General features: G+C 40.3%; 1 long non-coding RNA gene across 2 annotated transcripts; it reads left to right on the plus strand.

Moving 5' to 3' along the window:
• The first annotated feature begins 15 nt into the window (after window positions 1-15).
• On the plus strand, window positions 16-26,993 carry LOC140651558 (uncharacterized). 2 transcript variants are annotated; one of them, XR_012042442.1, is made up of 4 exons: window positions 16-297; window positions 18,809-18,920; window positions 19,274-19,408; window positions 19,492-26,993. It is a non-coding gene; the product is annotated as an uncharacterized lncRNA (long non-coding RNA). The 2 variants fall into 2 exon arrangements; XR_012042441.1 differs by having other exon boundaries at window positions 19,274-26,993.
• Window positions 26,994-27,010: the final 17 nt, after the last annotated feature.

Raw genomic sequence — 27,010 nt, forward strand, 5'->3', positions numbered from 1 at the left:
GCGGTGGCGGGCTGGTTCATCTCGTCGGCCTGGTATGTCACCTCGGCCCTGTAGCTGAAAAATAACCACTCCTGGCAGCCTTGCGCCGTTCCGGGTATCTCCTCAGAGGAGGGAGAGCCTCCACGCTGCCTGTGGCCTAGGAAGGCCGGTCTCCCTGACGTTGCCGTGCTCACCCGGGCGTCTCGGTGGAAGCCCTCAGGCCTGGAAGATCGGCCGAACCGAGCTGGCAGGGTCAGCTCCTGGTTGATGGTGAATGAACGTGAACTCTCGTAATACAAGGAACAGTGCTACCCTCACGTGGGTATCTTCCTCACACTCAATAGAGAGGTTTCGTTATTCCTTGGTTATTATTTTTAAATAGCTGGGCTAACTTCTGGGATGAACTCTCACAAAGTTTAAGGGCTTCACTTCAGCTTATTGCCTTACACATTAAGCACAAAGTGCAGTTCTTCCGTCTTCTCTGGTACAGCGTCTAGTAATGGAGATGCAGGGTGTTTGTCTCAGATGTATAGGCAGAAATGGCAATGGGCTTAGGTGCAAGACTGGCAGCATGGCCTGGGCTGGGTGCCCAGCCTTCTCCTATAGGGTACCCATGGGTAGCAGAACCTGGCACCCTAAGGAACCTGCAGCTGCACAGCAAACATGCCCAGAGCTAGCTGAGAGGAAAAGCTGTCAATTGGGGTTTGTCCCAAATCCCCCTCTCCCAGGTGTTCAGTCCACTGAAGGAAGAGGTGCAAGCTGAAGCTTTAAACCCTCAGTTCCCAAACCTTTCTTGAAGGTACATTGCTGTATTTTTTTCTCCACATATCTGAAAAAGCTTAGGCCAGTGAGGTTTTGTCAGCTGATGGTGGTATTGCATGTAGCAGACTTCTGGAGCCTTGCTGAACCACTGCAAGACCTGGATTGAATTAACTTTTCTGCTTGAGGAACCCATTGGAGGGTCCTCTAATTTTGGGTCTGTAGTGCCAAACTAAGCAATGTACTGGAGTAGTAGCATAGCTTCAACATAAACACAGTGCAAGATGGTAACTAATTTTATCACCAAGTGCACTATGGAGCACTGAGCTGAGAGTGGTGATTCTTTATGTCTAACACGTACTTCTTGGGTTCTTTCTATACTGTTTCATAGGAAATATATAAGTTTTTGAATGCAGACTTAAATATGAACATTAATTAGGACAAAGAGGAAGTATTTTTTGTATTGAACCACTACTAACGTGCTGTAATTGAAAGGGCTTTTAATAGAAGAAATAGTGCTTCTGGGAATGGATTATGGTTTGTGATGTTTGTCATCAGGTTGTATTTGTCTTATAAAATGTGGGCATGGTATTTTGACCTGTATTTCTCTTATAAAATGTGGGCATGGTATTTTGACCTGCATATATTAAGCATTGGTATATTTACCTGCATATATGGGCCATAATATAGATTGTCCTTTCTTAGCAGATATACCAATTTCTTACTAATGGAAAGTATGTCTATGCTCCGAAAGATGGTTAAAGTCGGTTGGAACAGAAGGGGGAGCTGTCAACACACCAGGCAAAGGAGAAGGGGCTCTGTACAGACGCATAAAGTTTCCAACCAGAAGATAATTCCTCTTTTTGCTCTTAACAGGAGTTAATGAATGAAGTGTTCTTGTCTCACGATCTGGGAGTGGAAAAAGGGTACTTGGTAGTGTAATGATCTTGCACGGTTAAATATTTCGCAGTAAGAACTCTTTCTGAGACAATCTTTTCCATTAAGGGACCAGGTCAGCGTTCTCCTACTTGTATTGATCTTAATTCTTTGTCATTAATAAGTGACTGCTTCCCTTAAAGCAGGCTTTGGGAGCAGGTTTTGTCAGCTTTTTATGATGTCCTGTAAGAGGCATATCCCTTTCCTTTAATTGTCTGTAGCATCAGTCCTCCAAAGACTTTATTGTTTTTCTGGCCTTCGCTTTTATGATATATATCACTGGAATAACAACATGTCTGTTTCTTGTAAGCGTGATAAAATGTTGCTCTCTGCTCATTACACATCTTCATTTGCATAGACAAAGTTAACATTCTTGCTGGGTTACAGTTTAGTTAGAATATTATCAAAGTCAAGTGGTTTTGAAAGGAGAGCCAGAAAGATATTACATTGCCTTTAATGGAGTAGAATCTAAGCTATAGAGGAGTAGTCAAATTTTTTTGACCCATTCATTTGGAAAGGGAATGGCACAAAAGGGAGAGCAGACCTGTTGTATATAATTCCATTATCTAAATGTGGTTGTTTTCCTTGCTGTGAGGTTCCGCTCATGTTTTGGTTTCTTTTACTTTGAGTAAATGCTTTAAGTGGATCTGGGACTGTTCAGTCATTCCACAACTCTTCTACCAGCACCCTTGTTCTCAGCTGCGTTTCTGATCTCTCAGTGCTGCTTTCAGCTGCAAGCCATGCTTTTGTAACCAAATTCCTTTTGGGTCTTCAACATTTTTTCAAAGGTATTGCAACTCCCACTTCTGTAGTCTGTTCCACTGATAGGAATTATGCCAATTTTACACTGGTGGTTGTTGTTGTAATTATTGTTAGAATTTAGCGCAGCTTTTCTTTGAATTGTCTTCTACCACAAGAAGGGGTGATGAGTGTTAAGTACAGGCAGAACTGAGAGGCAAAGGCAGAGCAGCTGGTTTAATCCATTTGTGGGTTTAATTCCTGGCTACATTGTTTTATTTTCCAAAAATGCTATTTCTAACTATTTTCCTGCTGAAATAGCTTCTGAACTGTGAGTCAGATTGGAGTTTTAAAAAACCATGAGTGAAGAAAAACAGGAGTGAACCTCGTTCCATCACCTGTGCTTAGTATGCTCTTCTTGATGTAGATCTTTCTTTAACCTGAGGTCCTAATGCATTATTGGGCAGACCCCTGAGCGATATGCCTGTTGGCAGACCTCCAAACCTACATCTTAATAACAAACTCATCCTTTCTAAGGCTGCCGGTCTCCGTTAGCTTGGATTGAGCTTACTCGGGGCTGCCATTGTCTCTTCTATCTTCTCTCGTGCTGGCTGTGATGCTTTTTCAGCTGAGTGGCAAGCTGTTTTAAGAAGCTGAAACAGCTAAAAATGGGTTCTCTTTCAGCAGGGTTAGGTTTTGCTCAGTGCCCTGAATTAGGTCAGCGTGTGATTGTGCCAGCGGTAGTGCCAGTACAGTGGAAAGGGCAGGACTGCAAGATGGGAGCAAGAGGGAGAGTGGGACAGCAGCAGCTCTCTCTTGGATGGGCTGTTGCTGTGGAATTCCACCCGTAGGTAGAAAGCAGTGAGATTATGCTAAGCGGGAAGAAGAGCACCCTTATGTTATTTCCCTTGCGTTACATGGTAGAGTTGGCTGATGAGCCTGCTGTTTCCATATGTGACTTTAAAACTACTGAGTGACCTTTTTGTGTTGTGTTTTATGTAGAAGATATGATAAAATAAAATCCTCTAGCTATGTAGAGAGAGAGTTTCTCACATTGCCTGTCTCCTTTGGCTCCTTCATTTAGCTTTTGTTTATTATGTCAAAGTAGCAATTAGACCTGGTCAACAGCACTTCATGTCTAATGTGAAACACAGCAACATTATTGTAACAAATTTGTTTTTATGGGCTAGCTGCCTTCACCTAATGCCAGGCATCACTGATGGATTTTGTTTCTGTAGTTAAGGTGAATTTAAAATATGAGGGAATATCTTCAAGCTCCATTACCTGACCAGTTTGTTTACATTCTTATGTGCTTTTCTCTTCCTAGCTAGTCTATTAAACATGAAATTAATCTTTGGGCGAGTATGCCCTCAAACAATATTTAGACTCAACAGTTTAGACTGGTGCAGATCCCTTGCACAGAATAAATTTTCCCTGATTTTAGAGAAGATATTTGCTTTTCCATTTCTTATTTTTCAGCTGGTAGTTCAGTTGTTTGTTTATTTCTTGCTTGACATTCAGATGCGGTACTGTTTAAGTTTAAGCTGGCTGAAGCAGACATGACTATTTGCTTCCACCCTCTGTTTCTTCCTCTGTTGTGTGGTAGGACTGTTCATGTGGCTACACAGTGAACCAGATCAAGGAATTGGTTTTGGCTGGAAAAAGTTTTTTTTGTTGTTTTTTTTGATTAGTCTGCCCTCTGAATCACTCCACCTCATAAACAGCTTGCTGGCTACTTCTGTACCTGGGGAGCGCTCCCAAAGAGTTACGCTGGCTAGGGCAGGCTAGCATCCAGGATGCAAGCAGTGCACTGATTTAGCACTTCACCTTCTCTAATGTTTGCCAGCCTGTAACTATAAACAGTTCCCCCACTGCCTGCCAACTTTCATCTTGGAATAAAATACATAGGTGGCTTGTAATCAAGTTGCACTTTCTCCTTCAGAGAAGGAGGCTCTTTGGAAGTTACATGCAGTCATCCACTCCTTAATGGATGTAAAATTGGTTGTGGATAAGTGTATGTGTCAATTGTTGAGAATCCTTAAATGTAAAGCAGAAGCTGCATGACTGATTAAATAGATCTGGTTTGTGGAGCTGTGCAACATTAACAGTCATCACTGGTTTGAGTTATTAGGGAGGAAGATTAGCAAAAATAAGACTTTCAATTTAGTTTTGAGGCTAGATTTTTAACCTGAACAGTGATGAGAAAAGTTGTGTAAGTGAATTCATGTGCTAAAAGTATGACTGATACCTATTGATGTTGGAGGCAAACTAACAGCATACAAAATATGCTGCATGACTATACAGAAGACAAAATTTGTAGGTAGAGATAATACCTCTCTATAGTAGCCACTGCAGCTGGAAAAGTGTACGTGCTTTAGGGCACAGGCCCTGGTTTCTCTGAAGTTCTGCTGCATAGCGTGCAGCATATTTGGGGTTGCATGGCAGTTAGGAGGTTATAAATAGGAAGTCTTCTGAAAATGATCATGTTTCTTGCATAAGATTGGGAGGTAGATGTCATTGTTTAGTTTGGCTACTTTTTCTCTCATGTCACATAGTCCCCATTAAAAGGGGAGCCAGAGAGTCCTTGGACTTATGGCAGCTGGGTAACTGCTCCTCCGGTAATTGTCAGGCCAGCAACATGCCAGTGCAATAATATTTTCCTCTGTCTGAATAAAAAGAAAGTTGAATCCCTATTCTGTTGTTGGGTTGAATTTATGACTACAGGGGTCAGCATCTGCTGTAAGCAGAGCTTGCAAGACAAACTAGCGATGTAATAAATCCCTTGCTAACTCTTTTTATCAGAGAGCAAATACATATCTATCTTGTTCTCCATGCTTAAGTGTTGAAAGAAACACTAGCTTAAAGTCTCCTTAAAATAGTTTTAAGACAGTAATAGGACTCCCTTTAAAGAGGGCATGCAGGCCTTCTGTCAACTTTACTGCATGAACAAAATGTGAAGATTTAGAGGTTCCTTCATCAGTGGAGAAGTCTGATTAGCAATGAGAGTAAAAAGGAACTGAGTAAGAAGGATGATGAAAAGCAAAACTAGAGTACTCAGAACACAGAAATTGGGAGAAAGAGGGGAAGTCATCCTCCCTTCCTGCCATTCTGCTTCATTCAGGTGTCACGGTAACCTTCTGAAGCTGGTGGACCTGTTCCAGCCTTACCCTGGAGACTAAGGGAGCGACAACAGATTTTTGCGTAGAAGATGAACAAGAACTGTCAAGAGTGCTGGAGCTTGCAGCAGTGGTGATGGCTCAGCCCATGTTCAGAGCACTGCATGTGTGTTGGTGCATTGTGTCTTAGACACAGTATTAGGCAGTGAAAATGGTTATTTTAAATCTGATGTCTCTTGGCTGCACTGGCTAATTTTATGAGCGTGGATAATTGTCTTTGCTATTGAAATCCATCTATGTGTATCACAAATGATGCAAATCAACTTTGTCCTTGAACAAAATGGCAGAGGTGCAGTGTCAGTGGGTTGCAGAAATGTCCGTGCAGGTAAAGCACAGGTCTTTAATTAGCTTATTGGCAGATGAGGCCAAAAAGAAAGAATGGATTGTATTGCAGGAGCCGCTGTTGAGAGACGAACAAAATGAATTATATAAGCTGGACTTAGTATTTGTTAAGGAGAATCGGGCTCTAGTAGTTGACATCACAGTGAGGTATAAGAGTAAATTAACATTGTTGGCTGATGCAGCAGCAGAGAAAGTTAAGTAATATCAATATCTAAAAGGTCAAATTCAAGAACTGATGAACACTGGTACTATCAAATTTATGGGATTTCCTTTTGGGGCATGCGGGAAATGGTATCAGTCAACAACGAGCTGTTAACAGAATTGGGACTCTCCTCTTCCTGACAGGATAAAGTCACTCGTCGTTTATGGAATCGGGCGCTATTTTCTTCAGTGGACATTATAGATATATTTGTTAGTCAACTACAGACTATTGTAAGATCTTAATGAATTATTGAATTGTAATTGTATCATTTAAAGAATTGTTAATAAACTGATTCTTTCTATCTATCTAAGGCGGGAGCTGGACCCCCCGTCACAAGTGCCAGTGGTAACAAAAATGCCAAAAGCTGCCGAGGGTCACAAAAGCTTGTGTTAGGGTGTTGATAGTATGTAGGGATGTTATGGGCTCGGAATCATGATACGTCATCTATCCTGCCAAAAGATATTAATTACCGGTCTTTACCCAGGTGGACAGGCCACCTTTACTTAACCTGGAAAAGGAACATGAAAAGGAAATTTTTTTATATGTTTGATAAATAGCTTGCTTGTTCAGAACATCTCCTGATACCTATTTTGTTCTCATTAAAAAGGGCAGAATTTACCTCAATTTACATTCTCACTGAGTCAGAAAAGCTAGTAGAAAGCTTGGGTGGTAGAGGCTGCTTGGCATGCCATGCCTAGTATATTACTTATTAATTCCATCATTAGGTGAGACTGCAATGCATTTGGGCTGCGTGTGGTTGGTATCAGTTGTTCTGTAGGCTGACAAGCAGAGTATTATTCTTAGTACGGTCTTGTAACTTGCAGATACAAGTTCTTCTGTATATGCAGTCTCTGGATGGCTTATTTTGTGCTATCTCATTGCCATGAAGAAAAAAGATTAAGGGTCCTGTGGCTTTGGCCTGATCTGTTTTACACTGATACGTGATCAGGTATATGCAAAAAGCATCTTATGTCATGCAAACAGTATGCTCTGAGGTTGCTTTGTTCTGGGCTAATTATATTGTTCTGACCACTGGTTCCAGTACTCATGCATAACTAATAGGATGTGATACAGTTGTCCTTCTGTGTGTTAGTTGCGATTGTCAGCAGACAGCAATTAGACAATTTCTGGTGAAGTATTTCATAGTCAAAATGTGAAGATGATCAAATTGACCCTGTTTTTATTTTTATTTCTGATATTAAGAATATAAAAGGTTTTGCTGTGTCAGACCAAGAACAACCTTTTTATTTTAGCAGGCCTTTTTCATTTTAATTTTCTCGATTAAAATAAAACCCCTTGGATTTCTGGTTGTAACACTTAATTTTAACAAGCCGTTTAAATAAGTAACAACCACTTGTAAAGCCTGGAAGCAGCCAGTGCACTTGTAAAGCTGTATTAAAGAATATATGGATACACCTGTGGGGTTCATATAGGCAAGAATATGTGTGTGCAAGATAAACAGGTTTACACACCAACACTGGGAACACTCTCAGAGTGTGCTTGACCACAGGGTGTAAAGTTACAGTTTACAAATGATAATGTGTCATCGTTGGTTGTTCTACAGCTTTGCTTGCGTCTTGGCAGCAAGGTTCATGGCACTAGTAGTTTCACGCATTTAACACATGTATATATTTATTTCTGATTGCTACTTTTGACAGATGCAGGGAAGTGTTCTCAGACATATCTGGTAGTGTAGTGCCAGTCTAGACAACAAAAGTTGAGTCTTTTCAAAAATATTGTTGGTGTATCCTGGGTAAATGATGAGTTGTGAGCATGTAATCATCCATCAGCTGTGGCTTTTATTTGACAATTAGGACTAAATAAAATAATCCACCTGGTTTTATGCTTTTCTCCTTCAATGATACTCAAGTGTCATGAAACATTAATTCTTACTGATGTTTTTTTCTTTTGTGATGGACATTCGTCCACGGTGTTATTTCCAAGTTGAATTTGGCTCATTGTTTTATACAGCAAATTGCTTCAGCAAATCATATCCCACTAAACCTTAATCACAATGGGTCATTTTTGTCAAAGAAACCGAAAGCAAGGGGTAGTTGCAGAGTTTCTAAAAAATTAAGTATTGCTATTTTGAAGGTCTCTTTTGTCCTCAAGGAGAAGAAGGAAAAGTTTGAATATGGCAACCAATGGCTTCATAGATATATTCCTCCCCTCTGCCCCTTCCCATCACCACTCATGCAATACTGTTGCCAAGACTTGATTTCTTCAGCTAAGCAAACTAGTATTAAGGCTGCCTCACGTGTGCCTTTGTAATTTGAGCATCATGAAAGTTGTTAAATGAGAACGACGCTTCCTATTCACTGATTTTTATTAACTGTGTTTACACTGCTCAGGTAGTTAAGCAGCAGGGCAATGGTCAAGCTAATGCTTTGGAACTGTCTAGTTTACTAGTGTACATGGTGCTAGTGGCCATTTCTCTAATAGCATACTTATAAACAACATTTATGACCTCCTCAAGTCTTTATTTTATCACTTATAAACCCAAGCTTTTCTATTCTCCTGTCATGTGATATGTCCTCTGTTCCCCAGGTCAATCTGTAGCTTTTCTCTGCATTTCCTATATAGTGAATTCATCTTTTGCTCAACATGAGTTGTTAGGGCCATTGCTGGTATTGAATTAACACTTAGCAATACTAATCTTTTTCTTTTACTAGAAATACTTTTCCTGATACTTCAGAAGATCACATTTTACTTTTTCAGTCCTGTTATACTGACAGTTTGTAGTCTTCATGAGATAAGCTATTGCATTCAAATCCTTCCTTCATTGTCATTCTTCAAATTTAGAAATGTCTTCTAATAGCATAAGTATTTTTTATTAATCCACAAATGCATCTGTGTATTACTGGATTTAATTTCATCTCTGTTATTGAAATTCTGAGGGTCATCTGATTCATCATCTATAATACCCAGCCCTCTGTTTTTTATGATGGCTTCTAGTTCTATGTTATCATTAAAGTTCATTTTTGCATCCCTCATGCTTTTATAACAGGGCCATTGATGGTCTTTTCAATTTTCAATATTTTACACCTTTGATGAAAAACAATTCTAAGCCTTCCCCATACTTGGGTTCCAAAATCTTCATGTCAAATAATTGTATTTTTGCTGAACTGAGACATAAGCAATAGTTCTGTGATTATTTTCTGTAAACAGGTTTTTTATGGTAGCTTTGCTGATTGCCAGTCCAAGTTTCAAGTAGTGTCACCCCTCTCTGGCTTAGTGTATATATGGCAAGGACTTTGACTGAGCTTCAGTTTCCTTTGATCTGTTGAATCGTTTTCTCATGCTGACACTATACTCTGTAATATTTCCCCTTCTAATCATACAAGAACACTTTAGCCTTATCTAAATCTGATTCTCTCTCTTGTGGACTTTTTACCCTACCCTAGTGGAGTATCTGAATCCCAGTTTGGAATCCGCTAATTATCTGACCCCATTTTATTTACAGTAGTTCTTACATCATCAACATGTTGTACAGACTCAACAACAACATTAATTGGGTTAGGATTTCTGCATTAATTATTAAATTATATTTGTGTTTTGGGATCCAAAGTTTATACCAGCCTTTTGCCAGACATACGTTACTGTAAAACACGCTCAAACCAAGAGAGAAAGAAAGAAAACTCTCCATGTTACTCTGCTGCAGCTGCCATGAGCAGACATACTCAAACTACATTGTTTTCTACACAGAAGAGAAGGAAGGTTGTGTGTTTGCCTGAGAGGCCCACAGCTCTGCAATTCCGTCTCCAGGGATCTCATTTCCATATTAAACATGTCAAATGACAATGACTCTGTCTTGCCTTTAGCTAGGTTGTCTCAGTGGCTAATTACCCCCACTTTAAATGTATGCATTTATTCTGGAGTGACTTTACCTAGCTTTGGCTTCAAGCCATTTAGCTTTGTGTTTCTTTTCTGCTAAAATCACTAGCGTCATCCTGTTTTAACAAAAATGTCAGGTGGGGTACTAGGTCCAGTGCTTTTCAAAAGTCTAAGGACGTGATGTTGTATTTGGTTTGTAATAGGACTTCTGACTGAATCAAGGAGCACACCTGCTGTGTCTGGTGCCTTTTCTGTGACATTGTGTGTGGTATCTGTGGTGCTAATACCCTTTAACTCTTTCACATCTTCTACTTTGGTCTGCACTGATGTCAGATTAATCCATCCATATCTCAGGTCTTTCCATTAGCCCTTTAAAAATATTATTACAGTATCAAACTTTTAGTAGTTAACTGAGGCTTCCCCAAATTTCAGCAGCTTGGATAATCTCTTCAATAATTTCTGTATTTGAAAGAATGGAGAGGTGGTGTCATTTAGATAATAACCTCTGATTATTTTTTTTCCCTCCATTTTATTGCTTCGGAAAAGTGCCAGTCTTTGTTCTTTATTTTGCTCTGCTTTAAGTCTAGAGCCAAAACAGATGCTCAGTTTAATTTTAATAATAAATGAAAACCATACAGTCCTCTGGACAGGTATTTCCCAGCGAGACAAATACACTGCTTGCAATTTGTAATAAGCACTTTTTTTTTTTTAATCTGGATTTGAGTTAACCTAAATTAATGTTAACCTGCATGAATATACGCAGGTTGATTTTGTTTTATGATGTCTTACTTCCCAGACTAAGAAGAGCATATCAGTAGAACAGTTAGAAACTGCAGGAAATCTCTTTTTTCATAGAAACATTGCACTACGATAGTGAGTGGTACTCTGTTGAAACTGTTCCTATGACTGTATTTATTTGTTTAGTGCCAAGCGTTATAGAACAAGATTACTTTAAAAGTCTGTAGCTTTTCTGATGTAATACAGAGATGGTCAAGTTGACGCCTTGCATTTAGTGGAGATTTGCTGGCTATTAACAGTATTCTACTAAGTGTTATTGTCTTACCCAAGAAGGCACAAATGGTTTGGAGAATGTCTCAGTGGTATCCTCCCTCATCCCCTGAAGAACTGGGAAGATGGCTGTGCTTTTGAAGAAAGCTCATTTAGACGACATGGCAAAGTTTGATGAGTTCTTCGTTACTTCAGATTTAATTTTTTTAAGTTTGTATAACTACTGTCACTTATGACTGCTTTAATATGCAAGAATGCTAGAAATAACATGTTCAGCTCCGGTGAAGAGAAGGAGGAAAGGAAATAAACCACATAATGCATCATTCACTCTCTTAAGACAATTAAGGTGTGGCACAAGAAGGTGTTGAAAGGATCCCTGTCCGGATCTGCATTGATGTGTTAACTTTATATTCTAAATATTAGAATAAATTATGCCTTAGCTTCACAGGCATATGCACAAGAGATTGCTGTGACCTGCCAGGGAGTGAGCTCATCGGCAGGATGCTTGTGCAGGGAGTGTATTTCAGCAGCACTGCAAGCTGTTGAAGCGAAGAAGGGCAAGCAAAGTAATCCAAGCACCAGGGCTTGTCCTACAAGTCTGCCTGTGTGCGTTAGCAACTTGATAAAGTAAATGCAAGTCTGCGAGGCTTCCTCACTGGAAACCAAGTCCAAATACTGTCAAGAAGAAGAACAGCTTATTTTTAAAAATTGAAGTTTGTAGTTATACGGTCACAAAACTTTAGTGGGGTATTTCCTGGCCTAATACCACTGAAATGCATATTTTGTTTTCCTGTTTATCATTACTGCCCTGCGAAGGAAGAGCCCCTTCCAGTTTCGGTCTCAGTGACACCACATGTGCAGTTTTCTCCCATATTCTTCATTCTGGATGGTAATGCTAAAAAAATTTCAGGGAAGGACTGATTTACCCAAAACATAAAATTGAATCAAATCCAGCTTATGTTTGCAAAGTTTTTTGTTGTGTATTTTTTATTCATTTATTTTATTCAAGGGAAAGTACGTGATCATGGAGGCTTGGATGCCTCTCTCTCTTTCACTAAATAGAATTATGTGTTTCTACAAAGAATATAAAATTTTATCAAATGAAAATTTTCTTTGTTTTGCTGCCCACCCACACAAATGCTTTCAGAGTTAACCTTTCTGTAAGAGAACTGAGCTTTGCTTTCAGAGATGAGAGACCTTGCTCTTGTTATTTAGAATCATCTGTCTGATGAAAACTTGTGTGGTGAAAAGCAAAGTTTCTGTCAGTAACAATTCATTACTGGGCGCTTGTTTCAGTCTGGCATTTCAACAGTTTGATCATTAATTTTGGAAGGTACTTGCTGGATGTTTGCTGTTTACAGTGGTCTGCAGTTTTCACATCGTGCTTCTTATGTTAAACATAGTAGTGTAATAATTGCAATAAGTACATCTTACAGATAAGCATAAAAAGGTCTTGCCACTTACACGCTTTATCTTAAAAAGCACCATGCCAAAATTGGTGAGAACAAAATCTCTGTATCTTGATTATACTGAAGTTTGGAGCAAATCTCATTAAAAGTTTTGTCTCTGACTGTGCTCAATTAGGAGCATATGACCTATTCCTTATGGTTATTTTCCACGCCTTCGGTGTCTGTAAATTTATTTTGTTTTCTAAGTTACAAACTGCCCAAAAAATTTAGTGTTCTCCTATGACTCAGAAGATAATCCAGGGAAAAAACCTAACCCAACCCAAACCAAAAAACTCTTAATTTTTGGCATATGTAAGGGGCATTCCACCTCAGACTTTATGCTTAATTCAGCCTGACAAAATGCCTTGAGAGGAATACTGCAGCAGCAATGTATTGCAAATGCATTTTATTAATGTAAAGGCTTCAGTCTACAAGTTCTTTTTCTTTCCATTTGAGCATCCCAATATTCAAAGGTGACACTAGCCTCCAGTTCATATGCAGGTGGAATTTGAGCTGTCTTCAGCTCTGTAAACCTTTTCATCTCGTGTTTCTTTACCTTTTCTCTTGACAGCTGAGTGAATTGGTACACTGGAGATGCAACTCCACAGATACACATGTTGGCTGAAGCATATGCTCAGTGTGGTTTGGTATCTGAGGATTCACTAGTCTGTTGTTTTTATTCTTGCCCAATGCCAGCATCATCCCCCTCCCCCCCCCCATACACTGCCTAACATATTAGTTTATTTAGATGTTCGCTAGAGGTTTCTTTGGTCTTCCTTATTGAATATTCACTTGCCAGCAGTGGGTGTAACTGCCAGTGTTGACAGGTAGTTTTATTTGCAAATGTAGACTGCTCCCTTAGGCACAATTCCTTTGTTAATGATGTTTCCAAGCCATACGGAATCATGCAGCAGTCATGAGAGTAACTACTGTCTTATGTCATATTTTAATCCTTTTTCTAATTAGCATTTATCCTTATATATGTTTTCAGAACTCAGAGCTTTGCACTTACCTGTACACTGAGCTTACTGGAAGCATATGAGGTTTGCATCTGTTTCATATAATGCATAAAGACCACTGAATAGAAAACAAATGGATTTTGAACTGCAGTTTAATGCCTCCATGCAGGAAGACAGGATTATAGTAAGCAATGCTTTTGATAACAAATGGAGCATTCATATCTGAGCAGTCTTTTAAAGTTAAAAAAAATACATCTTATTGAGTATAGATATTCTTTTAAGACAGCATGGGTAAAAAAGTTAATCAGCCTTTGTAGAATGTGCTGTTTATTTTGCTCTTCTGTCAAAAGAGAATTAATGGATTTACCCCTGTCTTTACGCTTCACGCTAGCAGTAAAGCTAACTAAATCGTAGGAGGAAACATATGTGCCTGTCATATGCAGCATAGTATTATTAGGTGTATTTATTTGTACTATGAACATTTATGATCATCCACTGAGCCATCAAGTATCACCTTCTGTCACATGAAGTGTAGTTCTCTGAGTGAATAAATGATCTGAAGTGAGCATTGCTGTATTCCTGGGATCCGAAACAACCTGTGACATTCATGTAACTGCAGGCGCTTGCCCAGCTGTAACATCCTCAGGTTCCTCTAAAATAAGAGGGGCTTAGCAACAAAGAGAATAAGATTTCTGTCAGTTTTAGCAATAGAACTGATCACTAACTGAATGAATGTGGTTATTTTCCACCATCTTGACTGAAAAGAAATTTGAAGTGCCTGCTTAAACCATGCAACTCCTCTAAAGCAAACATAGGACAGTACTTTTCAAGGGCAGAAACTGTAGTGGACTGTTTTCGGCTCTAAACATAAGCAGCTATAGTTCCACTGAAATTAGAGAAGTTGTATTGCTTTGTACAAAGGTTCAATTTGATTCCCAGGTTGGGGTTTAAAATTTTCAAAAACTGTGAAGTTGCATTTCTTCTGTGACATTTCCAGCTCAATAGTAAACAGCCTTACTCATAGCGAATAGGAGGGAAAAATAAGAACAATGGTTTTTTTCACCAGTAAAATTCACATACTGTCAGGTTGGGGTTTTTTTCCTGCATGTTCCAATTTCAGGAATACTTTGACCTAATGGCTTCACATATGCGCCACTTCTCTTACAACCATGGGTGCCTGGTTTTTACTAAAGCCTGAGATTAGGCCTATGTTTCAGGATTAATAAGCCTGTGTTGAGCTTTGTGCTCATGTGGCTGCACTAGTACTTGAACAAGGCAGTTCAAAACTGGCAGGGGTATCTTTAAAACGTGACTGAAGTTTGGAGGTACATGAAGCAGTATGTAGGCTTAGCTTTGAAACTCCTTTCTTAAACAAAAGCCTATGCTCAGCTTTAATTATTGAGCTCTTAGTTCTCCTCCCTGATATTCTCTCCTCCCATTAAGAGACCAGACTGGTTTTCCTTGAGAACTTTCCATGGCATGTTTATGCCCATTGCTTAAAGCTGGCAAACAATAGCATTGCTACAGTGCCGTACAGTCTCTCTTTTTCCTTTCAGTAGTCCAAGCTTTTTTTTTTTAAAAAAACTTTCTCCACTTCAGATTCCGCATGCGGCTGCTCAGGAGAATGACATTTCTCTCTTAAGCATGCTCAAAGGAAATATGTGAATTTAGATGTCAGAATGTTTGAGTTGTGAGAGACTGGGAGTTGAACAAGTATCTTGAGACCTGTGTAATTTTTGATGCTTTGCCTCGCACGGGAAAGGGCTGTGATTCTCATTTGTCTGTCTGACGGTGAGTTCTCCAGAGGAAACGTCTGTTTCAGGCAGAAAAAAAATGAAAACGTCTTCATCCTGTAACTGACCCTGCCACTGCCATGCTGATCAAGAAAAAAATACAAGAAAAAAATTCTTTTCTCACCTACCCTACTTCTGTGCTAGTGAAAATCCATTTATTTCAGAGAAGGAATTTTTTATTTAAATCCGTATCTTTAAGAAACAAGTCAAACTTGTCAGCCATGTGATTCACTTTACTCATCTGTAAAATTGACAACGCTTCGTCCTTAGCTGAGGAGTGTGGGTGGAGGGGAGTTATTTGTAATGTAAGTGAAAGAAAAAATAGGTTGTGCAAAGAATGATTGTTTCTGAAATACTAGTTATTAAATATATTCTGGTTTGAGTAAAATCCTTGGTATGTCATAACACTTTGTTTCAATGACTAATACATTTTTATGGACATTCCAACTTTGAACCCTCCTATCAAGTTACTGGCCCTGCAGCAATGTCCCAAAGTCTATGTTACAGGAATATTATGTTGCCTATATAAATGCTGTCACAGCCAGGTGGATACTCTGTTTTTGCTAATTGTGTTGGACTACAATGCCAGCATTTGGTAGTCCAGTGATATTACTCAGTGGGAATTCCACCGTTTACACCAGCATAAGCTTTTTTTCCCCTCGTATCTTTTGTACATCTTAGTCTTTGTAACTTTGTGTGGTATAGTTGAGTCCCATCTCTGTAGGTACCATGTGCGAGGTTAGTCACTGATTTACCACTAGGGCCAGGCTGACATCATGCCTCTATTGTTATGGAAACAATTAGGTCATTGGTATGTTTTGCTAATTTAGCTGATGCCTTGGTTGTAAGTGACTGCCATATTTGTTGCTGTATGGAGCATAGTACCAGATTGTGCCGTGTTCTTAAGCAGAACATGAATCACTGTGAAAGTAGCTTTTTTATTGTCTTCTCTGGAAGTTCAGTGTATGCTCCTCAGTCAACCTCTCAGTATGTTGGTCTTCTGTATTTGGAAGTCATATCTTCCTGATTTGACTTCCCCACTCTTGACTGTCCTTATTTGTTTGCAGCCTTCTTTATGACTGTAGATCAGTGGATATCAGCATGTGATAGATGCATTGACCACAAAATGATCTTTGCGTCATTGCTGTAGAGCAAACGCAATTGCAAAAGCAATTATTATTAGTTGTGAGTTACAGTCTACTTGTGTTTCCCCTTTCTTCCCTGTCCATCGAACTTCTCAATGGCAATCAAGTGCCTTTTATGCATATCTTTTGAAAATGGAACAACATTTCTATTCTTTAACTGTACAATAGTAAAGAACAGAGATTCTAGATGAGTTCAGGATCCAACAGTGCTCAGTGCTCATTGCACTGCATATGTACATTGGTACTTTCCCTGCAGAACTTGGTCTGCATAGACCTGCCAAAAAGGAGACTTGTTCATAGTCAGACTGGACGTTTGTAGCAGAGCTGGGGGCTGTATTGCTACTTCTCACTGTTGACAGTAATAGCTAATGCCCCATCCCTTACAATAGCTATAAAATCCATTTAGCAAGAAAATATCTTTAAAAGCTTGTGGTGGGGGTTTTTTTGTGTGTGTTCTCTGTGTACCCGCAAATATATTCTCAGTATAACAGATTATCTCCTGAGATTATGAAGTCCATCAAAAGCAAACCACGCATTTGTTAGGACAAGTATACCTTTTTTATTTTTGTTTTGATACGCTTAGGTGGAGCAGATAACCTCTAGAATTTCTTTCTAAATGCTTTTTCTGTGATTCTTTTTATTGTACAGCACTTGTGATCACTAAGTGATAGTTTCTAACAGAGGAAACTTTTGCAAGTCAAAACAAATTCTGTGAGAAAGGGTGGTCTCAGTATTTGAACTGTTTCTTAAGAAGACCTAGCTTGGTCTCGAATTATCATTAAATTCATCACAAAATCTTCACAAACCTAATTTACATCGATGAAAAGAATTCCTCACACCAAACTGAAAATAACGTCATCACAACACAGATGAAGGAGTTTCAAATCAGTGCAGATACTTACGGGTTAGCACTTGCATTGTGTCCCCTTACAAGTGATGTTCTGCCTTGTAAAGTGATACAAACTTAAAACTAGAGGACAGATTTTTCTGCACAGCAACACCGCTATTTGGGTACTGAGAGCTAATAAGCACTTAAAATAAAAATCTCTTCAGTATTTCCCTAGGCTATTATGTCAGAAATTTTGATTGACTCCCTTCGAAGCTATTTTTGTAAATTTTTCATTGTAACTAGCACTTAGTTACCCAGCAAGCAGTTGGATTTGCAAAGAAGCTGAATCCCTTGGGTAGCGATATCTGCTAAGGTCATTCAGGTGGATTTGAAGAGCATAATAAAGGATGCAGTATGAGATTTGAAAGCTTCCTCCACAAAATATCAATTACATTGTAGTATGCCCAACTGAAATCCTAATAATATTTTTTTTTCCTTTTTTCAGTTCATACTTCACCATCAGGGCATGTGTCTGCCCCTTTGGCTTGCAAAATCGGTTTATTGACATTATCCATGAAAACAAAATGTCACCTGAGCATAAAGATATAATTTATGCATTTGTCCAGTTGTTTACAAAGGATTTAGATCAGCAGTTTAGCATATTAAGACAAATTATATTTCTCAGTGCCCTTTTTGTGGCAAACAGGTCTTTGTGGTGTTTTTTCTGACATGATACTTAAGGAAAGCAAGACAAAATACTTCTCTAATGGCTTGTTATATCACCAAGATGATGTAGCAAGAAGTTAGTGGAAAAATCACTTTCTGTTGTCTGAGCTCAGTTAGTTTGTCTTGAAAAAGCACCGTCATGGTAATTTAGCAAATTGGACTGTGGTTGTTTATTTCCTTGCAAGCAAAGACAAATGCAAATACTGTATTTCTGTCATTTAAAGTTGTAGGAAAATTATTTTAAAGATTTCCATAGTCTTGGCAACTTAGTGAATTTAGATACATTTCATATTTCTACATGTCAAATTATATTTATAGATGTGTATTTCATACTTTCTGTAAAATGGAAGAAGATGAAACTTCCCCATGATAGACCACGTCAAATAAATCCCCCCTGAACATCTGAAGTCTTAATGTGGACTTTTAGATTCCTAAATCGAAAACTGTGATTTCTAACATCACCAATTCTGCCTAATTTAGAAAGTAGCCAAGTCTCCAAATGTAGTGCTGTTTTGCTCTCAGATTCCCAGCCCTCAGTTGTTCTTGTGTGCATATGTGGCACTGTCTCAGGCCAGTAGAGCTCGAGCAGCTCCATCGCTGCCTCGAGCCTGAAGTCAGGCCAGGTGGAGAAGACCAGGTGTGCCTCCGCCTGTGTCTCCGAACGGCTCCGTCCAGTCGGCCATCCAGGAGTGCACGCTGAGAAGGGTTTGCTCTTTAGTAAATGCAGCTGCTACTTCCTCCTGCGGAGTGGCTGAGGTGTGGGTGCAGGTGCCTTCCTCGGGGAACTGCAATGGAGAGCATCCCACCAGTGGGATTTGCAGGGTAGGAAATCTGAGCTTCCATTGCGTGAATGGAAAACAAGCTTCAGGACACAAGTGTGGAGTTCTTAGCTGACAACAATTTTTTTATTTTGTTTTTTTTTTTTACCTTACAGCCAATTTCAACTTGCCTTTTTGGTGGTAAAGCCAGTCCAATAATATTCTCTGTCCTTTAAAAAAACACCTGTATGGATGGGAAGGCCTGCCTGGAAGAGAAAAAATTGCAAGGTGGGGCTTGTATTTCCTGTGCAGTGTCACTTGAAGGTTTTTGAGGGACTAAGCTTCCCAAGTAAAATGTTCAGTGTTTTGCTTCTAATGTATTTTAATTGTGATGACTCCTCTTTCAAAATGTGTGAAGAGTTCAAAGACTACCATATTCATGAAGCAAATGATATTTCTCTGACTGCCTGCGGAATAGAAATATTAATGGGTGCAGTTCTTGTGCCTATGGCTAAACTGATGAGTGACTAACATCTGCCCCTTTTTGAAGTGTCTGCTGGGACTTGACAAACTGTTACTTGAGCGAGTTATAGGAAATGGCAGATTCCATATTGTCACATACACCTGTTTGTTCCTAACAGCTGAAAAGAGAGCACAGAGTGTAGATGCTGAAGAAGGGGCTCAGAACTGAAGACCAAAAGCTGTGTTTGGACTGAAGTGAAGGATGTTAGCGTACAAAGCCCTAAAATACAGTTCTGTGCTGGAAAGCAATGGCAGTAAGTTGCATGAGACCTCTTCATTGGAGTCCTAGGCTCGACTCTGGTGAGGAGTCACACCTGTGCTCCACTCTGTATTGCAGGCAGTGCTCCTGGCATCAGCAGGATTAATCACACCATGTTCTTGTAAGGTCTGTGTAAATCTTTGCAGAATTGGTCAGTGACCTTCATTTCAACTTTATATGCCTTTTGACTACAAAGTTACTCTTTTGCAGTTGTTGGCTACCTAGAACCTCGTTGATTTGGGAGACAAACTGCACGTTTGTTTGTTTGTTTTCATTTGTAAGTATAATAAGGAGCTCACATTAAGCCTTTATTTACACATTTGTAAAGCCACTGCCTCCTGGGAGAAAGCCGAGAGGAATTTAGGAAGGGATGACAGCAAATCACAAGAAGTAGTAGAGGTTAGCTCCCTCTGAGATAGATAGCTCTACAAGATCTAGGTAAGTAAAAAGTTAGGAAGAATGTGTTTCTGTGTTTTCTTATTTCAATCAGTGTATAAAAAAGTTGTTTGCAAAACATACTGAGCTATGAAAAGTCCTCTTTGCTCCTACCTAATTCTGCGTGTGTGTAGATATCTGCAGTATCTGTAAATTTTTTCTGAAAGCCTTTTCTCCGGTGATTGCAGTAGTTTTGGCTACCTATACGGAGTGCGTTCAGAAGTCTTATGACTCTCTTCAGTCATAGCTTCTATTTGATTTTAACACGTGATCCTGTTCTGGAAAGTGTAAGTAGAAATTGAATTGTTTTATTAAATTTTACCTGTTGACTTACTGAAAATGTTTGAGACAAATAAAAATTTGCATTTACTCTCCTTTTTGTTTTTGTACTTGAAAGAGAGGAAAACATACTGCACTTTTGTCTCTAGGTATTTATTTATCTGCTTGTAAATGCTGGGACTTTATATTTTCCTACTCCACCCTTTACTTCTTTAAGTAATTGTCTTTGAGGTTTGGGGATTTGTTTGGGATTTTTATTTTTATTTTTTCCCAAAACCTGTGTTTGACTGTCAAGTAAGTATAATATCCTCTTCCCTCTGGGTCTTTTCTGGGGAGTTGAAGGTTGTTTGGGTCAACGGTGCTGGTGAAAAGTAGAATTATGAAAATGCTGGAGAGAGAAGTCATTGAAGGTCTTACGTAAATGAGAGATTCCTTGAGGAATAGCACTTTCATGGTAGGAGGGAGTTTGGATTTTACTTGAATTTAAACTCCTGCTGTTATTGAGGAAATAAAGCCCAGCGGATTACTTGCAGCGCAAGAGAAATGATGGAGTCTCCTCCCTGTTGCTGTAGAGAATGTCATGGTGCCCGGGGTGAGGAGCTTCGGGAAACAAGGATTAGGGTAGAAGGAATTAGGGGAACCTTGAATCTTATAATTTGTGGGAATTATGGATACGTACAGTAAAGAAGCCTCACAAACGCTTTCCTTTGCCATGGGGTCCACAGTCTGCGAGGCAACCAGGTCTCTGCACACCACTATTTTGTCAGATCTTGTAGAAAAAACATTTCTTCCCAAGTTGTATATTGTAAGGGGCTCACGGCTTTAGCAGTGCAGAGGTAACAGTGAGTTTCCCCACAGCCCACCAGAGCCCTTGCTTCAGGGAAGATGGCGGGGAGAGGAAAGGACTGAGGAGGATTGAATGTAGACTGTAGCCTTTTCACAAAGCTGCCTGACCCTGCCTGCTGTCGTTTTCAGAAGGAGGCGTATCCTGCTAAGGTGTGCTCCTAGCCTGCGTGCCCTGAGTCCTCTCTCCGTAGCGAGTACTGCATTTCATCCTTACTGCCTCAGCGGTATGGTGTCCTTAAGCTTCTCTCGTGTACGAGGGAACGGAAGTGAGGCAAGGTACTGGGGATGAAGGAGTGGGTAGCTGAGCACCTGATACTCTCTGAGCATGTGAGTAATAATTGGAGTTTTCTGTTCACTTCCAGGGGGATAGTCATTGAGTGCACTTTATTGGGGAGAGCAGTTTTGATCACTCCCTGACTAAATCTGTGTTGCACTACTTTTCTCATACTTCCCTTAGAGAAAACACCTGGTTTTAGAATCACAGAATAATTTAGGTTGGAAAAAACCCTTAAGATCATGGAGTCCAACCATTAACCTAGCACTGCCAAGTCCAACCATTAACCTAGCACTGCCAAGTCCAGCACTGAACCATGTCCCTAAGCACCACATCCAAATGTCTTTTCAATACCTCCAGGGATGGCGACTCAACCACTTCCCTGGGCAGCCTGTTCCAATGCTTGATAACCCTTTCAGTGAAGAAATTTTTCCTAATATCCAATCTAAACCTCTCCTGGCACAACTTGAGGCCGTTTCCTCTCGTCCTAGTCCTTGTTACCTGTGAGAAAATCGCATGTTTCATTATGGAAACAGTTCTCCAGAGGAAAACAGTTTTTTTCATAACAGCAAGCAAAGGAGTAACTACATACGTGCCTGGATGTGGTGAGCTGCCTGGACAGGAACTGCAGTGCTTTGTGGAGAGGGAGCAGGCATATGGGAGCTGGAGAGGAAGCAATGAGAAACCAGTGTTCTCTCTTGGGCGCTCTGCTTTCTTCTGTTTGACACTGAATACTTCCTCCACTCTAATGTTAAGGCCCAGAGATGTCAGCCTGGTAAGTTTTATCAGGTGTTTGTGAACTGCGTGATGTTACAGGAAAGTGCTTTTGAAAAAGCAACAGTCAGGGAGAGTTTTTGATTTGAACTGAAGAACTTCGATGCAGTTTATAAAATAAATTACTAGGAGAGGAGAAAAAAGAAAAAAAATGTGTGAAAAGGGACACACATAGTTCATGGACATATTAAGTCCATGGACTTAACAAGTCATGTTAAGTCCATGGAGTTAACATATAGTTCATGGACATATTAAGGAAAACAGACAGTTCAGAGTTAATACCACCAGGTGTCTGCAAAACTGGCTGTTGCTACTGTATGGGTGTATCTGCTCATAAAGTTTACTGAGTGCTGTGGGTGGCAGTGGAGATATCTTTTTGGTCCCTGTGGATAACTGTTGCAGGTGGGAGTGCGGTTCTTTTATATTTTCATTTAGATTTTGTTTTCTGAGCATTAGAATACCCAGATCTTCTAACAGAAGACTGACTCCAGACTTCAAACCAAAATTCAGTAGATGTAGGGTAGGAGATGTATGGAACTACTGATTTTCTACTCCCCTGTGCTGTTCAAGTGGTCATCTGCCTGAGCTTTCCAAGAGCATTAGTCTCTAATACAGGCAGGAGGCTATTTTTATCATGTATTGTGTTAGATGAGTATAGATCACACAAGCAATAGATAAGCTGGGTTGTTTATTCCTTGTAAATGAACGCTCAAAAGCAGCAAAGGCAATGCCACTGCCTTTTCTGAAATACCTGGTGAGCAGGTTGTTAATCCTTACTTAATAAGAACTAGCAGGACGGAGCTTGTGTGGTTATTATTTCTTCAGTGACTTTTCAAAGCACAGGTCTAGAAAAGCAGTCATAAATAGGATGACCTTTGCCTCCCAGATCTCATGTCCATCTCCACTTTCTATGCTAAAATTGCTATATAAAATTTCATAAGGATATTTTGACCTGCCTTGGTATTGCAGACAGTGCAGTGCAGGCGGACAATGGACTAGGTGGCGAATACTTATTGCAATGAAGTCCTGGAGCATCTGAAATACGTGGAAAGAGCAAGTAAAGTGGGAAAGGTTATTTTTGGTTGAGAAAGGAAACTTCTTGGGCCACATCTTCCTGTAGTATTGTCAAGACAAATGTTTCCTGTTTTGCTGTCTCATTTCAGTTTCCAAGAGTAGCTCGTGTGCTGGCTGCTGCCATGCTCTGCAGAAGGAACTCAAAGCTCTGGCCTAGGATTTTTAAGCAGGTGTCTTGCCTTCCTGCTGTTGAGGATGGCTGCGGTCCCGGGAATGTAACGTGTTTCGCCCTTGTCATAGGTGTTGTGTGACTTGAATGAGTCGCTCAGCTTTCCTTTGGAGGCAAAGTAGTAATGCGCATTTACCTGCGGCTGTGCAATGCTTATAAAATGTCCAGTGTTATTTCTGGAGCCCCCCTAAAACATCCTAGCCGTGCCACCATTTCAGGGCGTACTCAGCTCGGCATTTGCAGGACTGGTAGACTATACATCTTTGCAGCCGCTGAGAAACTTTAAATTGTTATGCAGTTCATCTGGAAAATCACCCAGTTGAGGGACTGTTGTTCATTTTCGGTAAGTTTAAACATTTTTGCTAAGACTGTGGGCTACCACTTTTAATTTAAAGAGCTTCATGGCACATAGTGCTGCGGACAATGCCTGCTCTTTCATACTTGGCAGCATCCAAAGCAGAAGAAGACTGCAGCTGGCTGAAGGTGCAGGTAAGCAAAGGGGATCCGTTTGAGCCAGCCCTTCAGCTCAGCGCTGAACACCAAATTCTCCTGTAGTGGCCCTCCAGTTTAGAAGGAAAAGGTTAATTACAGGTTCCTGCAGAACCTGTTGTGGTTTGGGAGAGTATGGAAGCAAGGAGAGTGGGGAGGGAAGAGCAACCGCAACTGGATATCCCTCTGCAAGTCTTGGGTTTATTTCAAGATTAAATTGAAGGTGAAAGTCTTCAAGGCAAGTTAAAAGAAAACAAGCAAACAAAAAGCAAACAAAAATCCCTGCCACCACCTTCTTTAGAAACTGGTGTTTACACTAGAGGCAGAATAGCTGCTGACTCAGAAGCGTAAAATACTTCTGTTAATAAAACTGAGACCAGCGCTCCTGACTTTTTTATTTTTGCGGGTGATTTTTGGAGAAAGCTCATGGCCCTACTTTGTCCTCCTCGGCGTGTGAGGCTCTGGAGCGTAGGGGGAAATGTTTGCACAGGCCAAACTTTGGAATCTGCTGGCCCTGGTGGATCAACTTCCACCGCAGTGTTTGTTCCTGGGCATCTGGCTACAGATACCCATGCTGTGGGAAGCACCAGAGTATTTACAGGCCTCATCATGTAAAATCTGAGTCCTCTGGTAGCTGAGGGATTTTTGTCTTTTCTGTGGCTGGTTAATTGCTCATAATCCACTCCTCTGAAGGGAGGAGAGACATGAAAGTGCTGAGGGGTTAGACTATTGTCCTGAAAATTGTCAGGCTGGTGTGGTTTATAACTTAAAATCCTCTTTAAACTTCTGTGTTTAATGTTCTTATTGTAGCACATAAAGTAGGGCAAGGAAACTGTTGTTTGGCTAGCACTCAGGCAAGATGTGGGAGTAGAAAGGACACATAGCTGTAAAGTGATTTAGGAACCCGCTTTGATAATTTAGTACTTTTAAAAATCCTTTTGGTCAGGTGGTGTGTTTTTTTCTTATTTCCCAGCTGGATTCAAAAGCTGCTTGTAAAAAAGTAGCCTTAGGAGACAAAACCCCTGGTGACGTGATTCCGGGTGCTCCTATTGCCCACTAGTACAAACAGGAGCAATGGAGAAATGTGAAAGGCAGCTCCCGGGATGTGCGGTGGGGCGGGCAGGGCTTCGTACCTTTGCTGTTTATGATCTCTCGGCTGAGAATATTTTTCTGCTGAAGAGTTACCCAAGTTCAGTGCTGCAGCAAAAAACAGGTAGGAGAGAGAAACCAGGATTTTCAGAATTCTCGCATCTGTTTTGCGATGTTTTGGGGAGCTTTTAATTGTGTCCAACAGATAATGGAGTACTTTCTTTCTCTGCTGACTCATTCCCCCACCAGCTATGTCTTCTTCTGGAGTATTTGAGGATGAGGGCATTTTTTGAAGAAATTTGCAAGTAAAATACTCTTGACTAGTAGTTTTTAAATGTTGTATTGACTATAGAAAGTGCCGTGTCTTTCTTTGTGATCAAAAGTGCTTCAGCACTATTGAAAATGCAATTAACTTCTTATAAAAGGAAGAGCACGCTGACATTTGTAGGGGGAATACGGAAGGTAAAACAGAGTTAATCATCTGCAACAGTAAAGGATAATATTTACTTGCAGTCATGGCAACCATCACTGGGACACTCTTGGTTCAGAAGCTCTGTGACAAACACAATCTCTGGGAAGAAATTGTTTTTATTCTGTAAGCAGCTCTTTTCTCCCTGAAACTGCACCGAGTCAGCCCCTCGAGATAGTGGTAAGATATGGCAATGCCAGAGAAGCTATTTTTCAGCCGAAACTTGAAATCTAGGTCCTCACAAAGTTATTTCAGGATTTTGATGCAAATGCCCTTAGCGTGACATCATGGCTATGTCTTGAATTCCTTGAGTTTCAGCTGGCTACCTTGAGCCTCTTTTCACGTTCAGCTAATATTGCTAGAACAGTTGGTTTTCCTCTTGTGCACTATAACGGTGGAATGCTTTTCTTGCTGGTGAGCATCCTTGTGCAGCTGGTAAATACTGAAGTGTAAACCAGCTGGTGTAGTAGTCTGACATGCTCTGACAGCAAAGTGCGTTACGGGCAATATTTTCCCCTATACTGACTGTTGTTATTTTCCCTTATACTGACTGTTGTTAAGCACATGGAGTTGATTTTTAGATCGTACATTTTTACATATGCACGCCTATGTATGTGTATACAGCCATACGCGTGTGTGTATATATATATACACACACTTTTTTTTAATAGGAAGGACCTTTCCCCACCCCTAAATCCCAAACCTTGCCTGTGAAATTAATATCATTGAAATATTTCATTAGACTTTACTTATTGAGATCCAAGTATGCACAGCCTGGAAGAAATGCAGACTTTGTGAAGCTTTTGAAGTGTTCTGAGGAAGATGGCTATAACCCTGTTGCATCATGTTGAGTTCCGATCCACGTGTATAGGTTATGCAGATACTGTACAGCCGCTGCATACTGGTGGAGCGTGGAGGGATTCCCATTGCACTGCTAAGACACGAAAGAACTCCTGGAGTCAGCCCACGGACTGCTGCTTTACTGCTGCACGTCAGGATCTTCTCAGAGAACCAGCAATGCCCAAAGCCATCGATTTCCCCAAGCTCTTCCAGACGCAGGAAAACTACTTTGAATCTGTATGTTGCAATAAATCATTCGCAAGAGCCAAATTACTTGAAATGCGGCAGTTTGTGCTCATCCAAACGCACAAATGTGACTGCCAATGTGAAAATGACTGCAGTTCCCCGTGTCTGGGCTGCAGCGGGTGGAGCAAAGTGCCACAGTGTTCGTAGTTAACTCATCTGGCGGAGTTTGACTGGGACAGAGAAGCAGGAGAGACACCACACAGGACAGGGCGAGCCACCAAAAATGCCTGCTTCTTACCTGTGGTCTTTTGGACAAGCAGACCTTGTATCAACCCATGACATCAGACAAAGCTTCTTTTAAGAACATTGATGTAAAAATGAGGTCTTGGGTGGCCATTTATGGTTCAAGTAGCGGTTTATATATTTATTATAATTATACACAACCTTGACAATCTATATTGCCATTCAAAAATAAATCGAAGTATTGTCAATTTGCACATGATCTGTCACTAAGAAGAATCCCATTTACATACATAGCAAACATTTTGCATACTTAAAACACTGCTTTAAATTCTAACACTCCCATCTCCTCCCTCCCCCCCATCCTGTGGAGATATGTTCAGACTATGAGAACGAACTTTTCCAACTATGCAACATTCAGGGACTACCACCT

The sequence above is a fragment of the Ciconia boyciana genome, chromosome 5 (genome assembly GCF_034638445.1).
Source record: "Ciconia boyciana chromosome 5, ASM3463844v1, whole genome shotgun sequence".
In the NCBI taxonomy this organism is placed as follows: domain Eukaryota; kingdom Metazoa; phylum Chordata; class Aves; order Ciconiiformes; family Ciconiidae; genus Ciconia; species Ciconia boyciana.